The following is a 19,610-nucleotide window of genomic DNA, read 5'->3' as shown; positions in this document are numbered from 1 at the left end:
CCTTAATCGACACAGACGGAAAGCACTACAGTCCAAAACTCTGCAAGTCTCCGTCCGGTCTCAACTTCATTTAACACTTAGTTATACCATGACTTCATAGTCATCCAAGCAGATCCAGGTAACCACCTATAGCTCGCAGGTGACAGGAAATCACCTGACTTCTACCGGTCTAAGCCAGCTAAGCATTGACTCGACTGCGGATACCAGGGTAACAAGGATATAGTATAACAAAGGTAAGCAAGGTAAAATGCAGCAACGGTTGCAAACAACTCCTGAACAGTAATGCATCAATTTAAAGTAAAGTATTTAATTAAATAATTGCAAACCGGGAGAAAAATGCTCCGGGGCTTGCCTCTCTCGAAGGAGCTCGGACGGTGATCGGGGCACTCCGGAAGTTCCTCAACGTCCTCCTCGTCGGCTTCTGGCACTTCCTGCTGCTGCACCTCGAGCTGCTCCTCTGGCTCCTCGGGTATGACGACTGGGTTCTCGGTTTGCGATCCTGTATGATGCAATGCGCGTAAGTGATTATGCAAACGGTGCATCGAAGGAGATGAATGCAATGGATATGTTGAAATGCAAGGTAGTCAACATCATCCAAGAAACTATACTATAAGCACATGTCATCTACTGCATTCTCTTCTACTACTAATATGTTAAGTTAACATATCTTATGAAATGCTTCAAGGATACACCAAAGCTTTACTACTTTCTTAATCACACTTAAAGCAACACTTGCTTAAACCCTAATTAATAATAGGTTTGAATAGCAACATATATTTCTGATGCTCCTAAAAATCTGAGAAAATTACAGTAGCATAATACTACCCTAAACAGACTACCATAAAAATTTCATGGCATTTGGATAAGTAAACTATCCTACACAAAAATGACAAGCTATAGCATAAAAATGAGCATGAAATTACTTTGTACTATGAAAAGTGTCAAACAACAGAATTAATATTTTTCCTAGGTTCTTCATAGCATATAATGACTGTCCAAAAATTACCACATGCATGTTTTATACAAAGTTTGCTCTCTTAGCAAAAATAACAAAAATCAGCCATTAAAGGCACTTGAACTACACCTAAAAATTTTCCCACAGCACATGCATGAAACATATTTTTCCTAGGAAGTACATGACCTAAGAAGATTAACAAACTTGAAATCATATTTTTCTGCAGACTATAGATTTTTCTACATATTTTTCAAGTTATCAGCAATATCCATGATTAAATAAAATCCTACAGAAAAGTATCCCAAAAATGACATGCAAAAATTTTCCCAAGTAGATCTGATGATAAGGAACCTAGAAAAATTTGTTTCAACAAATTTGGAGCAAGTTTGATCACCCAAATAATTTTCAAACCATTTCAGATTTCAATTAACAAATAATAAATGGAAATCAATTTATTTAAGAAATACTGGGCCGGCCCGTGGGGAACAGCTGGCCCACGACCACAACCGGCCTGCGCGGCCCGTGCGCGAGGGAGGGGAGACGGCCCAACAGGGCGTTAGCCCACGGCCTGGCTCGGCCTGGCCAGCCGAGGCAGGGTGCCTCGCCGGGGCGCGCGCTGGCGCGACGGCGCGGCTCGGCCAGCGGCCGGCGGCCATCTCCGGCCATGGCAGCGCAAGCAAGCGAGCGCAGGAGGTTCACGAGGCAATGGCGAAAGCGAGCAGGCAGCTAAGCATGGCTGAGAAGGGGAGGAAGGGGACGCTCCACGGCGGCCGAGCACGGCAGGCGCCATGGACGTCGGTGGCGAGGCGCGGGGAAGCTCACCCTGGGCTCGGAAGGCGGCGCAAGCGCGAGCGTGAGCCGAAGGGAGGCGAGGCGGAGTTGTGGGCGCGAACAATCGAGGAATGGCGCGGTGGTGCGGGAGCTTGACGCCGGCGGAGCTGCGGGCGCGGCGAGGGCGGAGCTCGGGCGCTCGGCTCTAGAGGGGGAGAAGAGGAAGCGCGGGCGCGAGTGAGCGAGCGCACGGGCACTGGCAGTTGAAGGCGGGCGCATGGGCGCGGTGTCAGGCCGTGGCTGCCGCGCGGCGGGTGACGCCGGACATGCGGTCGCCACGCGGCGGACGTTCTCTGCCGCGGTCGTGGCGTGGCAGCGGCGACCAGCAGGGGAACGGCGCGGCGCGCGGGAGAAGGGCCAGCGCGCGGAGCTAGGCTAGGGCCGGGGCGATGTGGGCCGGCACGGGAGACGCGCGAGGCGCACGGCTGGCGGGGACGCGGGCCAGGCCGGCTTTCGGCAGACGGGCCAGAAACGAGGCGCAAGGCCCACGAAGGTAAAAACAAGATTTCTCAAATTAATTTGAATTCCTTTTTCATTCAAATGAATTTTTGGACTAAATCAAAGCAGTTTCAAACTTTGGGCCAAAAACAAAAGTTGCTCAAAATTTTATCCTCTACAACTTTGATTTTAAGACCAACGTCCAATTCATTATAGATTTTGAATTATACAATTAAAGTCAATTTTGACTTAAACCCTAATGTTTGGAGAATTATTTTTAAAGCAAAATTTGACAAAAATTCAAATACAAACCGTGCTCCAAAAATTGTGATAAACAATTCTAGATGATTTACAATCCTAACCAAACAAGTTCTACTAACCTAGCAAACAAAATCAGGGCAAAACAATTCTTAAACTGGTATATGCAACATTCAGGTTTCACGCACGTTTCAGATGTTTCAAAACAATGTTTCAATTGGTATACACATGATTAAGCATGTAGGATTTGGATGCTTGATGATGCATGATATGCGTGATTTGTAGTGCCTAAATGTAGGCATAACACCGGGGTGTTACAAGGGCGATGGTGGACCGCGAAGGCACGGCCATGTCAGTGCCGTGAGGGAAGCAGTGAGGGGCGAGGCTCAAGTGCGCACATCGAGGAGGACTGTGAGGCAGGGCTGGGGGTGCAACCAATTTGGCTCGGGATGACATGGTGGGTAATGCACACAACAACGACAGGCTTAGCCTTTAATGGCGCGACGGTGGAAGCTCGACTCCAAATTAGAGCTTGCCAAGGCGTGATTGGACACGGTGCGGGGTCGGTCGGCTAGCAGGCTCGAAGGCGGAGTCGAAAGAGCACCGAATTGAAGAGACATGACCCATCCATGCTAGATTGATGGCGCGGCCTGGCTAGCATGGGCAACAGAGGAGGGAGGGGAAAAAGGGGATGGGTCTAGCTGCTTGCCCGAGCTTTGGCGGGACACGACGACCGCACAAGTGCAATCACTACGAGCCACCACAGCCAGGAAAGGAGCGTGCATGCTTGCAGACGAAGACAACATGGTAGGGCGGTCGTGGCGCCATCAAAGGCGAACGACACGCGAGTGGCCTCGGCAAGCCCACGTGCGCGAAGTCGGGACGGGCAACGACGCAGAGGCACAGGCGGACGCGATGGCAGCGTGCTGTGGCGCGGCGGTGACAGCGCAATGCAGCGAGCCAACGTGCAGCTCGGTGATGGGATGGCGGTGGCGCAGCGGCACAGGCGGACACGACGCAACGTAAGGCAGCGGTAGTGACACGGAGAGGCAGGCGGCCAGGCGGCGACGGACCGTCCAGGGCATCGGGCCCACCAAGCGCGGCGTGCGCGTGTGTACGTGCGGACGTGTGTGCGGACGACCGACGCCGTGACGCTGAGTGCCCGAGGCACGGTGACCGCGCCCACGTGATGAAGCCAGCCGAGAGCATGCTGCGCATGATTTTTAAAGCATTCGAAAAATCGAACACGTTGATCTAATCGCCAAACCACCTATGCAATTCTTAAGAGGGCATATTAGGCTACTAAAACAAGCCCTAAAACCACACCACTCCTTAACCTAATTACTCTACAAAAACTACCGAACATAGCTAGGTCAAACCATTTTTTCAGACTTACGAAATCGACTAAGTCTTGATCGGATTCGTGTCAAAGTCGATTTCCAAGCTATTAGGTATGTCAGCTAGTGAATTCATTACTTGACCGTAGGTTTTTCATCATCATCTATAAAGTTTGTACTTCAAACTTTATTAAAGTTTCGTATATGCGTTCTATAGTGTTTTCGCTCAATAAAATAAGTTCATAAGTTATGAATAACCTTTCATTATGCATTTTCATTGGTCGTTTTAAGTTACGGAAATTGATCCACACACTATATTACATACATTAACACATAACCATGATGCTCATGCAGTGTTTTAGTAACGATTTTCTCACGTAACACTGAGGGTGTTACAGTTCGCTTCTCTTATAATCCGTACTTTTTAATTTTTTTTTCAACCAAAACAATATTTTTCTCTCACAACAAATCAACCGGAACAATAAATACCCATTGTCTTGTCCCATCTAGCCCTGTAAGCTGAAGCGGCAACACGCGCTCTAGCCAGTGCCTCTACTTCTTGTCAAGTGTGCCCATGTACTGCAAGAGTATCACTTTAGCTGATTCGGGTGTCCTGTGCAGACACGTGGGGCGTGTTTGCTTTGTAACCTGGAAAAGTTGCCTGCGCCAGGTAAGGATCTCAGGCGTTCATTTTCCTACGCCTGCGGCTAAGCGAGCTGCCTGGCCAGGCCTCCCCAGGCCAGTATAGTAACCAAACAAACCCGTGGTGCTTGTGGTAGTGCTCCAGCATGGCGCGTCGGGGAAGCCTAAAATGCGTGAAGCTACTTTTTTAAAGAACCAACGAGCTTGAAAAGTTTTCTCGCTGGCGTCCGCTATGAAACAATATTTTCTTCTCATAAATTTCAGCATAAATCAAATTTCAACATAAACGAACAGGTGTGCCAGTAGTTGCTGGACTCCAGATGTGACATTGTAGTAGTTTGTTTTTGTTAGCTTTGTTAAGACTGGCGACGAAGTTTTTTTATCTTTATGAATGTGTGTGTGTGTGTGTGTTTTTTTTTTGAGGGGACTTTATGAATGTGTGTGTGACGGTGGTAGCTTATGCAAGTGTTGGAAAGCCCAGCATGGCATTGATATTGCCCAGCTGCCAAGTTTTTGCAAGGAAAGCCCACAATGACCGATTCGGCATGGAAGTGAAAAAATTGGGCCTCGTTAGAACCAGCTAAGTAAACCTTTATGGGCCACTTCTTGAGATTTGATTTGTCCGACCCCACTTGTTGTGTCCAGCCCAAGTTGGAAAATGTTGATCTACCCGGTCTCCCCTCCTCTCTCTCTCTCTCGCAAAGAAAAACGAAAGGAACCCACGTGTTGCTACAGAAACTACTAATTTAGAATAAAATTTAACTATTTATACCATTCTTGGAAAGAGATTAACTATTATAAACTAATGTTAGTGGATAGCATGGCACGCTGATATGGACAACCAAATGTACGTTAGTGGATGATATATCTCGCTGACGTGGATATTATAATTACTAGTGCTAGTGAACTTTAATTGCAAGTGATAGTGGACTGCTGAGGTGGACACCTTGCATGTCAAGAAAAATTGCTAGTGGGGTTTTGCTTTATAAGAGTATAGGATAGGATGAGGAAAAAGTTCATATTACCTCTCTCAACTTTTGCGAAAGTCTGTTTTTCCTCTCTAAACTCTAAAATCGGGTAAACCACCTCCCTAAACTTTTAAAACCGTTCGTTTTACCTCTTCGACCCCTTATAAGCGGTCTTCAAAGACGGTTTTTGTTTTTTCTTTTTTATTTATTTTGACTGAATATTTAAAAAATCATAGTAAATCATAGAAAATCTATTTTTTTTGACTCTACATGAGTAGATCTAAACAATAAACATATAATATGGTATGTTTTTGTACAAATTTTTTGTTATAGCTTTATATCTATGTTTTTTATAATTAATTTATAGCTACAGTTTCTATGATCCAATTGTGGTGAAACTTTTATGCTGGGCTAATTATTGTATACTTGAACTACAGTAAAAAATTTATACTCATTGGATTATATATAACTTAGTTATAGATAAATATATAATTAAGTTATACATGATTCAATGAGTATTAAATTTTTATTACAATTCAAGTATATAATAATTAGTCCACCATAAAATTTCACCACAATTGGACCATAGAAACTGTAGCTATGAATTAATTATAAAAAAATATAGATCTAAAGTTACATCAAATAAATTGTACTAAAACATACGTATTATGTTCACTATGTAGATCAACTCATGTGGAGTCCAAAAAATTTAGATTTTTTATTTTATGATTTTTCTATGATTTACTATTATTTTTTAAAAATTCAGCCGAAATAAATAAAAAAGAAAAGACAAAACCGCATTTGAAAACCGCTAATAACTGGTCAGGGAGGTAAAACGAAGGGTTTTAAAAGTTCAGGGAGGTGATTTACCCGGTTTTAGAGTTCAGGGAAGAAAATCATACTTTCACAAAAGTTTTGGGAGATAATGTGGACTTTTTTCCATCTAATAATGATGAGCCTCAGATATTCGCAGTGTGTCTACGTAGCGGTCGAGTGATTCTTGAGCTTCTGTCACTCGATTGTTGGCCATGCACAAACACCCTATACGACGTACTACCACAAACTGAGTGAACCATAAACACATGATTTTGCAACCATAAACACTCAGATTGTCATGACATCAAGATCAAATGAATCAAATAAAACTTATAAAAATAATACAGAAATATTAAATAAACAAAACAAAAAAATAGACAGATTATTTCTATGGAAGGTAAATTGAAAGATTTCAAAGAGAAACCAAATAAAACATACAAAAATTAAAAAACAAGAAAAGATCAGATAATTGTTCGAGTAATTGTGACTATTATTATTCATGAACAATCAATTTACACTAATTAAGCACATAACTTATACCCCAACAGGAACAGTAATATATGGTCTAATAAGATGTAATTTGTAATTAGTAATCAAACAAGCTTCTCTCAAGAGGATCTGGCGCTGTGCAGGCATGGGTAGGCCCCTGCAGTTTGAGAGAGAAGAGCATACTAGTACGGATATGGGCAGAGCAGAACAAGGCAGAGGCAACAAAGCAGGCAGCCGGGGACATGTCGTGGTTTCAATTTCCATGCAAGAATGAAGAGGTCAACAAAGCCTCTGGGCTCTCAAGTCTAAAGATGCCAACGGCAAAAAAAAAATCCGCGTACCCGCGGGCACCCGACCCGGTGGGCGCGGATACGGGCGCGAACCTGTGCCCATGGGCATGGGCGCGGGCATAGAGTTGTGCCCAGCAAGCGAAGATAAACGGGTAAAAAAGAGCATGCCCGCATCCGCAAACCCGCAAACCCTGCACTGAAATGTGGGGCCACTGTGTAAGAGCTATATAACCTTTAGATTCTAGGGTTTGAGTTCACTCATCCGTCATCCCAAATTCCCAATCCCATCCCACTCTCACCACCACCACCAGCCGCCGTCACCCACTCACCCTCATGGGCTCACCCACGCGGTGACGCGGCCACGCGACCGGCGACCCCAAGTCGCGCCTCCAGAGTCTGGCCTCCCTATCGGCGTCGCGCGTCCCCAGACCCCAGCGGCATCGCACATCTGGGCTCCGGCGTCCGGCCTCCCCAGCGCCGTCGCTCCTCCACTCCGGCCTCCCTCAGATGGTCAGACCCCTAGCCCCCAGTTCCCCACTCGCGGCTCCCCGCACCGAGGTCCGAGGCTCCTTCGTCGGTCGTCGTCCTTCCCGGTTCGAGGCTCCGACGTCGGGCGCCATCCTTCCTGCTCCGAAGCTCTGACCCAGGCCTCTCCCCTCCGACGTCGGTTGCCGGACACCGGCCTCCCCACACCGAGGCTCCTTCGCCGGCCGCCGGCCTCTCCGCTCGGAGGCTCCGACGCCGGCCGCCATCCTCCCTGCTCCAAAGCTCTGACCCAGGCCTGCAGGCCACCATCCTCGCCGCGCAGGCTGCCGTCTCTGTCCCGCAGGCCGTCGCGGATATGCGGGCATGCCCGCGGATAGCGGGCGTGGGCGCATAGTGCTGCTCGTGGCGGGTGGCGGGCGTGGGTGTGGGCACAAATATATCATCGCGGATGCGGGTTTGTGATTTCTATATCCACGCAGATTTTACCTGTTGTTATTTTTACTCAAGTCTGACCACCGGGTGGGCAACTAGCTGTAAAAAGACTGGACACAGCTCCCAAACACAACAGGGCAGCCTGCGTGTCAGAGAGGGATGGCGTGGGAGCTATGGCCTGGGACCCGGCGCGGCCCTGGATTCACTCGCGCGCAGCAAACTGAGCGGCGGAGAGAGCAACACGTGTCAAATCGGATGGACAGGAAATCGAGTGACCAAACCCCGTAAAACACCCGAGTGCTATCTAGATTTACCGGATATTTGATCCACCAAAAACCCATCGATCAATTGAGCCCAAAATGCTGTTCCGGTGGCCGAAAGCCGAAATATACACGTCTCAGACTATGAGAGTACTGTCAGTTTCAACTTCATCTCAAAATACGCACCAGTGCACTGTGTTTGGATACGGTCCAAACAGTTTCATCTTCAGCCACAACAGTGAGTCATGTCTTATCATTCTGTCGATGGAATATGAACAGCTTTTTTTTTTTTCTTTTGCTTTCCACTGTGGTGACGTTAGGGTGGGGCCGTCGGGGTGCGGGCGATAGGGAATAAAAGCACTCGCGCTAATTCGCAAAGAGAGCAAGCGAGGCAGCCAGCCTAATGGCGATGGCAATGGCATTTGGAACCTGCCGTTACAGCCTATCACGGTATCATCCGATGGTGCGTGCATTGCTTCGGCTGCACACTGGGCGGTGGACGGGCCCAAAAGGACAGATTAGTCAATGATGGCAGCCACAAAAACAGTGATGCAGAGTAGTGGTCTCGCAAAGCAGGGCAAGGGGATGGAGATGGAGCGTACCGCCCAGATCTACCGGAGCTTCCTTCACAAGCAACGCCTAACGAAGAAAGACACGATCAGCTCGTAGTAGTGGCTAGAGCTAGCTAGCTTCGCGGTGCACGCATGCGCCCTATTTGTTTAGGCTTGCTTGGTTTATAAGTCGTACTTTTTCAGTAAACGGATAATATTTCTCTCACACCAAATCAGCCAACAGTACTTTCAGTTATGACTTATCAGCCAAACAAGCCCAAACGAACAGGACGATAGTTTAGCGCTCGGTTTCGATTCGATCGGTAGCTTGGATTGTGGCTATCATTTGTAGGAGATCGATTCTCTGTCGATTGATCAACCACTAATTGGATCCAATGATGCGTGCCATTTTCTCTAGGGTAAGGCGCATTAATTATGGTTCTGTTCGCTTGAATTTATCAGTCAGGCTTTATCAGTCATGGGGTGTTTTTCTCTACCAACAAAACAGCATCAGCCGGCTTATCAGCCGTAAAAATCATCAGCCGAACAGCTTATTATTAGGAGGACGTGTTACCTTAATGTCATGCATGTACATACGTGTGCCGACACCAAGAAATCCTACTGATGATGAGTGCGTGAGTGCGTACGCATGTATACTCCGTAGGTTCTGTCTGTTGCAAGCAGCAGCCAGCACCCTGCAGATCGAGCTACTACACAGAATAATATGCAATCGTACAGACGACACCGGGAGCATCTAATGATCCGTCCAACTACACAGAATAATATGCGATCGTTTCTATGGCTTATAAGCCGACTAATACTGTTTTATTATGAGAGAAAAATACTATATCATAACTGATAAACATGATACGATCAAGCGAAAGCGAACAGGTGCATGTCCATGTCGCGCAGGTCGGCGGATCGAAGCGCGACAGCGCCACAGCGGCCGCCGCGCCATGGCCCGTGGGGGCCTGACGCCCTGACCAACCGACCAGCCGACGCTGCGCCGGTGCGTGCGTGAAACGGGCACCAAAATACCAGCAGGTCCGCACGCACGCACGAGGATAAACCAGCCGCCGCGCGCCAGTGCGCACCAAACCGTACGTAGCGGCCGCGCGTGCCGGCGTCCAGCCAGCCAGAGCCCCGGCGTAACGATAACGTACGGCCGGGCGGCCTACCCAGCCATGCGCGGCGTGCTGTGCAGATTCCGGACGTATCAGAGACGGACGGGACCTACGTGACGATGAGAGTGGTTGCTAACTGAAAGCAGGATCGTGACAGCGTGTAGTGCCAGTAGCCCATTACTACCACACATGGATGGATCGCGCGAAACTCATGTAGCGGCCCCACGCGCACGTCCCGGCCGGCCGATTTGGGCGTGACTGGATGGAGACTGCGGCGATGTCTAACCGTTTCTACTCTAAGGCTGCTTAGAGCCTTAGAGTATCTTTAAAAGCATTTCTAAATCTCATTTTCTACGTCATCATTTGTAGAGCTATTTGTATAAAAATTATTTTCTATATCTTTTCACTCTCTAACAGTTTTTCATCTCATAAGCACTCTAGAGAGTCATTCTCCTCTTCTATTTTTGGCTAGCGAAAAATCTGGAATAGAATATAGTTATATTTGAATAACCATTTAGTGAAGCAGATGGAGGGTAGTTTTTAATTAAAATCTCTATTCCTAGCATTTAAGAAGGATATGGAGAGTCTCTTGTAGATGCTCTCACTGGTATAGAGACGGCCTTTACTCCCGGTGGGGAACCCCCTCTAGTCTCGGTTCCCCACCCGGGAGCAAGCATCCGGGACTAAAGGGGGGTCTTTTAGTCCCGGGTCAGGCCTTTAGTCCCGGTGGATAACACCAACCGGGACTAAAGGTGCCTCCTGACATGCCACGAGGCCGGCACCCTTTAGTCCCGGTTGGTAATACGAACCGGGACTAAAGTTTTTTTTCTTTTCTTTTCATTTTTTTGTTTTCTTTTCAAAATAGGTTTTCGAAGTCGTATTGTACGCTGCTAATAATATATTTATACGCGCGTATAGTATGTTTCGGTTCAAGCACAATGAACGTATTAAATTACACAATTCAAGCATAGAAATATATATATATATATATATACATGCATGCATGCATATGTGTATTTTACATTATATTATTTTATATGCATATATTACAAAAGATTGCATTACAGTTGTTGTGATATAACAAGTTTTCTCTCATCCTCTAACTTGGCTTCCATGGCAGTGTTGGGTCGAAGTAGAACTTGCCCTTGAAATCGATGACCTGGTCATTAAAAAATCTGGCTATAGATTTTTGAATTGCTTTGATTTGGTCTTATCGTATGACCTTTTACTCCAACCATCGAGCCTACAGGTTTGAATTAAAGGAAAATAAATTAATATATATATATATAAAGACATAGTAACACAATCAATAATAATAATTAAATGAATATATAGTGTATTTTTAACGTACTTTGAGTCTCTCTGTAGGAGTTTTTTGGGAGAGCTCTTTGATAAACTTGCAAACATAGTAACCACAGTAGTTGTTCCCCTGTTCCTGCCTCAGACACCACTTTATGAGAAAAAGATTTGTCATCCAATCTGGTGATCCGGTAAAAGCTATATGTTTAATTAATAAAGATGATGCGATTTAGGGGGCTTACTTTCAAAGGGATTACATTCAGTGACGCTTTGCATTTTCCCATGTGTTGCTTCTCAATAAAGGTTTTTCAAACACTGTCCAATAAAAAATTTGCCACGTCATCGGATATAGTTAATCATCATGTTTATGTGTATATATAGTTGCTAGAGATACCGAAATTATCTCTGGATAATATCTATCATATCTTGGTAGTCTTGTTGTGGTTTTCTCATCGAGTCATAGATTATCAAGTGACTTTTCACCAGATCGATGTCTATCAATATCCAGTGATTGCTGCATGTGTTTATAGGATATAACGCATAACACTCATTAATTAACTAGAATTAACATATGAGCCATTAAGGATGATCGATATTATTAACACTCACTTGAAGTTGTAGGGAAAGAGTATATCCTTCTTGTGGCGTTGGTTCACTAAGAAGTTTATGAGGTTACTCTCTGACTCAGACTTTCAATTAGACATTGGAGTAACTGGGTCTTTGAATACTATATGAGGATCAACAAAACTAATTTCATTGTAGCCTTTCTTTCTGTGCTCTGTCATTGTCAATCTGCATATATATAGTACTTGTTAGGATAATTTATATGCATATACACACATATGATGAGTTTAATAATAGATCGAAAGAATTATTACTTATAGGCAATAGCAGCTAATGATAACTTTGTTCAGAGAGGTCATGTGGCATAGTTGATGAAATTCTGCAAAGTCAACATACATAACATCATCGCCACAGAACCAATGTTCATCTCTAATTCTAACACCAACGTAGAAGTATCCACCGGTAGACGCCTGCATGTACCACTTGTTTAGCAGGTACATTTGCGTCCCCTAATCACCTAAGGCTTAAGGGTTGTATAGACTCTGGCCTAGTACAAATTTTTTCTTCCAAATATCAACCTCCGCCGCACTCTCAATGTTTCCATCACCAAACATCTGGTAAAGGTCGAGACCAGTCTCTTTAATAAATTCACCAAGGTGATCCAAATTGATATCCGGAGGTATGTTTGCCTGATGCATTAATCCTAAATTCGAACCATATTCATTACCAACAACTAGTGGGGGACTGATTGGTGCGATTGTTGTCCGAGTTGTGTAACTCCTTTCCCTGCCTGCTTCTTTTTCTATGCTGCCTCAATTGACTTGGTGAGAGTGCGGTCATAGTCCGTTAACGTTGATTTGGACGGCTTACGAGATTCCCGCTGTTGTTGTTGGTAAGAAGCCACCATTTTTCTTAGAATATCTGGAGCTACGAAGAAGTACGGTTTCTCCGGATTACTCCTTACTTCTTGATCCTTTTTAAGTTTATCATAGAATCTAGACATATCTTTTTTATATGCATCAGTTACTTCTTCCTTCTCTTTAGATATTATTTTGGGAATAGCCCTTGGTTTCACGGTGGCTTTCTTTGTCGGCTGGGGCTGGTTCTTCGTTTACGGGGCTAGCCTCTTGCTAGTACTTGGCTTCTTGGTAGGTGGGGGCGGGGGAGGCGTTGGAGACCTCCTTGGAGGTGGTGGCAGCGGCGTTGGAGACCTCCTTGGAGGTGGCGGCTGCGGCGTTGGAGACCTCCTTGGAGATGGTGTGGATGCAGCCTCGCCTTCCAACATATTGTCATCGTACAGAGCACTATGATGATCTGGCAATTGAACAATTGGACTTAGGTTGGGGGGGATCTGCTACAAAAAAAAGAATGACATATTATTATGAGCAGATTGTTAATTATTTAAGCCAATATAAATTAATGATGTAGTGTTTTCATCCGCACCTATGGTGAGATAGTTCAGGAGGAGGTGGAGGCAACATCCCTGGAATGATGATGTAGCGCTTGCACCATAGAATGAATGTCTTCTCTGCTTCTCCGAGAGTCTTCTCACCATCACCTCCAGGAATGTCAAGAGGCAAATCACTAAAACCTTTTTCAACTTTATCTACCGAGATGGTAGCATGTCCTTTTTGGATTATATTCCTATGAATCCTTGGTGTCTTGGTTCGATCGATAGGATTAACAAGACCGATAGCCACCTTGATTGTGGAATTCCCCATTAGAATGTGTAGCTCACACGATGTACAAGGTTCAGTGATGTCATCCATAGGGAAGCGCAGTCCTGTATCCCCTTGATTTGGTATCTCTGTGGAAGCGCAGCTACTTTTCAACTAAACAGATTGGCTAATGTTGATTCCTGGCTCTGATGCCTACTTGCTTGCACTCACTACTATTTGCACTTGCCTTCTGATTTCCTCCTGCATTCTCGCTTTAAGGTTTTTTTCCCGCTCCTATGCTTCACGCACCGCTTCCTCCAACCTCTAGAGCCGCTGTGCCTCTTCTTCCTTCTTTCTCTGTTGGCTTCTGTAGGAAGGTCTGTCCTGAGGGAATCCATGCTCCCATGAGACACTTCCTTTGCCTCTAGTTCGGCCACCGTGTTCAATAGTCCCAATGGCGTATGTTAGTTCATCATTCTCTCTGTTGGGCCTGAACGCACCACTAGCAGTAGCTCTCTGAGCATAAAACAATCTTTCTGCTGCTTCTTGCAATCTTGCGCCATAAACGCACTTCCCTGTCTCCTGGTCCAATGTTCCCCCATAAGCAAAAAACCAATTCTTTGCACGCTCTCCCCACTCAAGTAATTCTAGTGTGATACCCTTGGCAAGTTATGGTGGTATGTCTTCTATTGGGCATTACGTTGGTTCTTTATCATCTGACTCACACCCTCTTCCGACGTCTTGTACTATACAAACTCATCCCAATGGGGCCTCTGCTTTGAGATCGGGCCTAGGACATACGTCGTGTATAGGTGTTTCTTCCAAGTCTAAAACTGGGTGGCCATCTTCTTCATTGCCCAATCCCTAACTCGCTCCTTCAATTCATCACCATCTATTATATCATCATAACCATCTATTTGGAGCGTGAAATATTCCAAGACATCATTCCAAATTAACGTCTTGTCACGATCGGAGACAAAACTGATATGAGGAGCATTGGTCTTCTTCTTCCATTCACAGGTACTGATCGGGAGCCGGTCCCATACAAGGTAACCATAGTGGTGCATGAATTTCATTTTATTTGGCCCCCCAGTTCGCCTGTATCCACATTGAACTCCGAGATGATGAAGCGGCCCTCCAATGGCTTTTTGGGACCTCGAACAATTTTACTCTTTGTTGTAGTTGTTGATGTCGATCTAGAGGGCTACAAAATATAAATATTATTTTTAATGTCATGAGCACACATAAGACATATGATAATATAAATAGCTAATAATAAAAAATATATACTTGGCCAATATGTTGTTGCTCATTTTGTTCAAGAGCTAAGTACCGACTCCCGTCATCTGCATCCTCTTGCACGTTATTTTTAGTACCATCATCGCCGGCAACTTGAGTGCCAGTGTTGATTAAATTCATCATCAACTCCTCCTCATCCATGTTTCTTGGGTCGACCATCTAGCTTCAAAAAACAAAACCAATATATAGTACGTCAAATCTTTGCTTACATGCATAAAATCTACGAACAATATGCATTATTAAATCTTGCCCCTTGGTCATGGATGTAATTCGCCACACTAGGGCGAACTGCATCGGTACTAGGGCGAATTAGGGCTATACATAAATGGCCGAGGGCGAATTGCGTCGGTGACTAGGGCGAACCGCGTCGGTGACATCAACAACGCGGTTCACCCTAGTCACCGACGCAATTCGCCCTAGTGTGATTGTTTAGCGTTAACGATAACGATAATACGAATGTTGATCGATTAGGCCGCGAGAGAGGGCGGTGTGACGAGAGTGGTGGTGCTCCGCTCTGTCGTATATATGTTTGTACACATGGGTGAACGAGGGCGGTGGTGCTCCGCCGTATAAACCCTAAACCCTGGGGCGAACGAGGGCGACGGTGCTCTGCCGTATAAACCCTAAACCCTAGGGTGAATGAGGGCAGCGGTGCTCTGCCGTATAAACCCTAACGAGGGCGGCGGTGCTTCACCGTATAAACCCTAAACGTCGTGGAGCTTGCCAAGGAGTGAACTTCTTCTTAGCGACCGCGCCGCACGTCGTGGACGACTGCCTCGGCATCGTGTAGCTTCTTAGCGATGGCACCGTGACGTGCTCTGTGAAGTACTCCGCGCTCCCTCTCTAGGGCGAGGTGCCGTCTAACCTGCCCATCTAGTGGAAGGACGTCGTCTACAACACCGCGCACGTGCTCTGCATCCGCATGTACAGGCCCACCGATGACAACACGACAACGGCCAATAATAAGCTGCCGGTGCTCGTCTACTTCCACGGCGACGGCTTCTACCTGTGTAGCTTCGAGCTGCCCCACTTCCATGTCGGCGCACTCAGGTTCGCCGCGGAGCTCCTAGCGCTCGTGCTCTCCGCCGACTACCGCCTGGCGCCCGAGCACCGCCTCCCCGCGACGCACCGTGACGCTGAGACTATCCTGTCATGGCTCCGCGCCCAGGCCGAGGCCAACCCATGGCTGGCCAACGACTCAGGTGACCTAGGCAGGGTGTTCGTCTGTGGCGACTCGGCCGGCGGCAACATCGCGCACCACGTCGCCGTCTGGTACGGCAGCAGGCAGCTCGCCCCCGACCCCATCATCCGGATCACTGGGTGCGTCCTACTCTAGCCCTTCTTCACCGCCGAGGAGAGGACGGCATCCGAGGCGGTCGGCCTTGTTGACGAACATGGCACGGCACTGTTCAACCAAGCGTGGCGCCTGGCGCTGCCCGTCGGCGTGTGACCCGGCGGCCATCCCATTCGGGCCGGACAGCGTCTCGCTGGACGATGTCGCCTTCCCACTGCTGCTCGTCATGGACCCGAACCAGGACGCGCTGCACGACCACATACATGACTATGCCGCTAGGTTGACGATGATGGGGAAGCCGAACTTGCCGTGTTGCCATGTTCAGAGGGGGCCAGGGCCATGGGTTCTTCATCTTCGACCCGGAATGCAGAAGCCGAGAGAACTCACCTCAAGACTGTGGAGGCACACGCGGTGGAGGGCTCATCGGTGCGAGGTGGGGTGGCGACCGACGGCGACGTGAGGAAGAAGAGGAGAAAGGGCGGCTGTTCAATGAGGAAGAAGAGGAGAGGATCGATCTACGCCAAGCACTGGCGCATATATACTAGGGAGATTTACTCCTGGTGCCAGCCACCAGCCGGGAGTAAAGGTCCTTTACTCCCGGTGCGTGTTACCAACCGGAAGTAAAGGTACCTTTACTCCTGGTGCTTGTTACCAACTGGAAGTAAAGGTATACCTTTACTCCCGGTTGGTAACACGCACCGGGAGTAAATGGTTTTTTTTGGCGGGGCATGAAACTGTAGCCCACCTTTACTCCCGGGTGGGCTTCCCACCCGAGAGTAAAGGTGGGCTGCAGTTTTGTTTCCCGCCTGTTTTGAGCAAATTTTTTTAATAAAATGCAATAGTCTTGTTAAATACATAGTAAATTAAATAAAAGGCATAAAATTATTTTGTTAAAAATATGGATTTTTTTTCTTTATTGCACATAGGAAAAATCTATAACCTAACTTTTTTTATTTTTTGTTATAATTATAAAACATAATGTAACTAATATTTATTATTTTGTTAATGCAAAAATGTAGTGTTTAATTAAAATTATTAAAACTATTGGTTTTGGACAGGAAATTTGTTTTCACATCATTTTAACGTTAATATTTTAATTTTTCATCACTCAATATCCTAATTTAACTTTTCGAGAGAGAAATCCCACCAAATCAAACATTGATTTAATTTGAAACACGACATAATAAACATCAGAATTCACAATTATTACATAATATCTCAAACACACACTACATTAAATCACTATATCATCAAGTGGGCACAACAGTGAACTTCTTTTTACGTATGTCCCTTGATTATGATCGCGTCGTAACCATGGAGTGTCCTTATCATTTATCAAGATGCTAGGGTCTTTGTTCACTTTAAAGGGTGAAATTCGGTCATCCTTTTTATAATCTTCTGACATATCCGACTTGTCCTCAATTCCCATGATGACTCTTTTCCCTAAAAGAACTATGTGGCACTTTGGCTCTTTGGTTGAGTCATTATCGTTTTCCCCTCTTTTTAGTTTGATAGACATATCATTGACATATAACACCTGATTCACATCCTTGGCAAGTACGAATGGTTCGTCTTTGTACCCAATATTACTAAGGTCTACTATTGTCATTCCATACTCGTTGTCTACTGTTACCCCACCTCCGGTCACCTTGAACCATTGGCACTTGAACAATGGGATCTTCAAAGTAGGTGCATATTCTAGTTCCTATATTTTATCTATGCGGCCATAATATGTCTGCTTATTCTCATTCGGGTCTGTGGCATCTATGCGGACACCACTATTTGGTTGGTACTCCTTTTATCTTGGGCTACTGTGTAGAATATGTTCCCATTTATCTCGTATCCTTTGTATGTGACGATATGCCATAATGGTTGCATAGCCAATAAATACAGTTGCTCATGGATGCTCTCATCACCTTGATATTTTTTTCGCAACCAACCGCCAAAAGTTTCTATGTGCTTACGCGTAATCCAAGCTTCAGTCTTCCCTAGAAACTCAGATCGTAAGAGATCCTTGTGTGTCTCAATATACGGATCTACCAAAGAGGAGTTCTGTAGAACTATGTAGTGCGCTTTATTGAAATAATCATCCTCTATACCAATATATGTTTTCCTCCCTAGTGTCCCCTTTCCGCTTAGTCTCCTCCCATGTCTCGATTCAAGAACACCAATCGAGTCAAGGTTAGGAATAAAGTCAACACAGAACTCAATGACCTCTTCTGTTCCATAGCCCTTGGCGATGCTTCCTTCTGGGTGAGCACGGTTGTGAACATATTTCTTCAGGACTCTCATAAATCTCTCTAAGGGGAACATGTTGTGTAGGAACATAGGACCAAAAATGAAAATCTCCTTAACTAGGTGAACTAGGAGGTGTGTCATGATATCAAAGAAGGAAGGAGGGAACACCAACTCAAAGCTGATGAGACATTAAACCACATCATTCTATAGTTTAGCTAGATCAGTTGGATCAATTGCCTTCTAAGAAATTGCATTGAGGAATGCACATAGCTTCATGGTGGCTAGACGTACATTTGGAGGTAGAATTCCTCTTAATGCAACTGAAAGTAATTACGTCATGAGAACATAACAATCATGGGACTTTAAGTTATAGAATTTCTTCTCTGGCACATTTATAATACCCTTTATATTCAAGGAGAATCCAAATGGTACCTTGATGTTGTTTAAGCATTCAAACATGATTTCCTTCTCCTCTTTGCTTAGAGTGTAGCTGGCAGGACATAGGTAATGGCGTCTATCATCTGTCTTCTCTGGATGCAGGTTGTCTCTTTCTCTCAAACAACACAGGTCCTATCATGCTTCAAATGTGTCCTTAGGCTTTCCATACACACCCATGAAGCCTAGCAGGTTCACACAAAGATTCTTTATCAGGTGCATCACTTCGATCGAGCTGCGGACCTCTAGGACTTGCCAATAGGGTAGGTCCCAAAATATGGACTTCTTCCACATGGGTGCATGACCGTTAGCATCGTTCGGAATAGGTTGGCTGCCATGTCCTTTTCCAAAGACGACTTTCACATCATTGACCATATCGAGTACATCCTCACTGGTTCAGTTGCGAGGCTTGGTCAGGTGGTCTGCCTTCCCTTTAAAATGCTTGCCTTTCTTTCTTACGGGGTGATTTGCAGGAAGAAATTGACGATGGCCAAGGTACATGACCTTTCGACATTTTTTCAAGAATACACCTCTAATATCACCGAAGCAGTGTATGCATGCATTATATTCCTTGTTTGACTGTCCTGAAAGATTACTTAGAGCAGGCCAATCATTGATTGTTACGAACAACAATGCTCGCAGATCAAAGTGTTCCTGTTTGTACTCATCCCACACATGTACACCTTCTTTATTCCACAAAATGAGAAGTTCGTCAATAAGTGGTCTCAGGTACACATCAATGTCATTACCAGGTTGCTTCGGGCCTTGGATGAGCACAGACATCATAATGAACTTCCGCTTCATGCATAACCAAGGAGGAAGGTTGTAGATACTTAGAGTAACAGGCCAAGTGCTATGACTACTGTTCTGCTCTCCAAAAGGATTGATACCATCTGTACTTAAAGCAAACCTTAAGTTTCTTGCGTCATTTGCAAACTCTGAGAAT

At 45.7% G+C, this 19,610-nt stretch overlaps 1 pseudogene; it reads left to right on the top strand.

The window, feature by feature from the left end:
• The first annotated feature begins 1,660 nt into the window (after positions 1-1,660).
• Positions 1,661-16,536, top strand: LOC136453657 (carboxylesterase 15-like; annotated as a pseudogene).
• Positions 16,537-19,610: the final 3,074 nt, after the last annotated feature.

The sequence above is a fragment of the Miscanthus floridulus genome, chromosome 1 (assembly GCF_019320115.1).
Source record: "Miscanthus floridulus cultivar M001 chromosome 1, ASM1932011v1, whole genome shotgun sequence".
Lineage (NCBI taxonomy): Eukaryota > Viridiplantae > Streptophyta > Magnoliopsida > Poales > Poaceae > Miscanthus > Miscanthus floridulus.
This window is presented reverse-complemented; position numbering and strand designations above follow the sequence as displayed.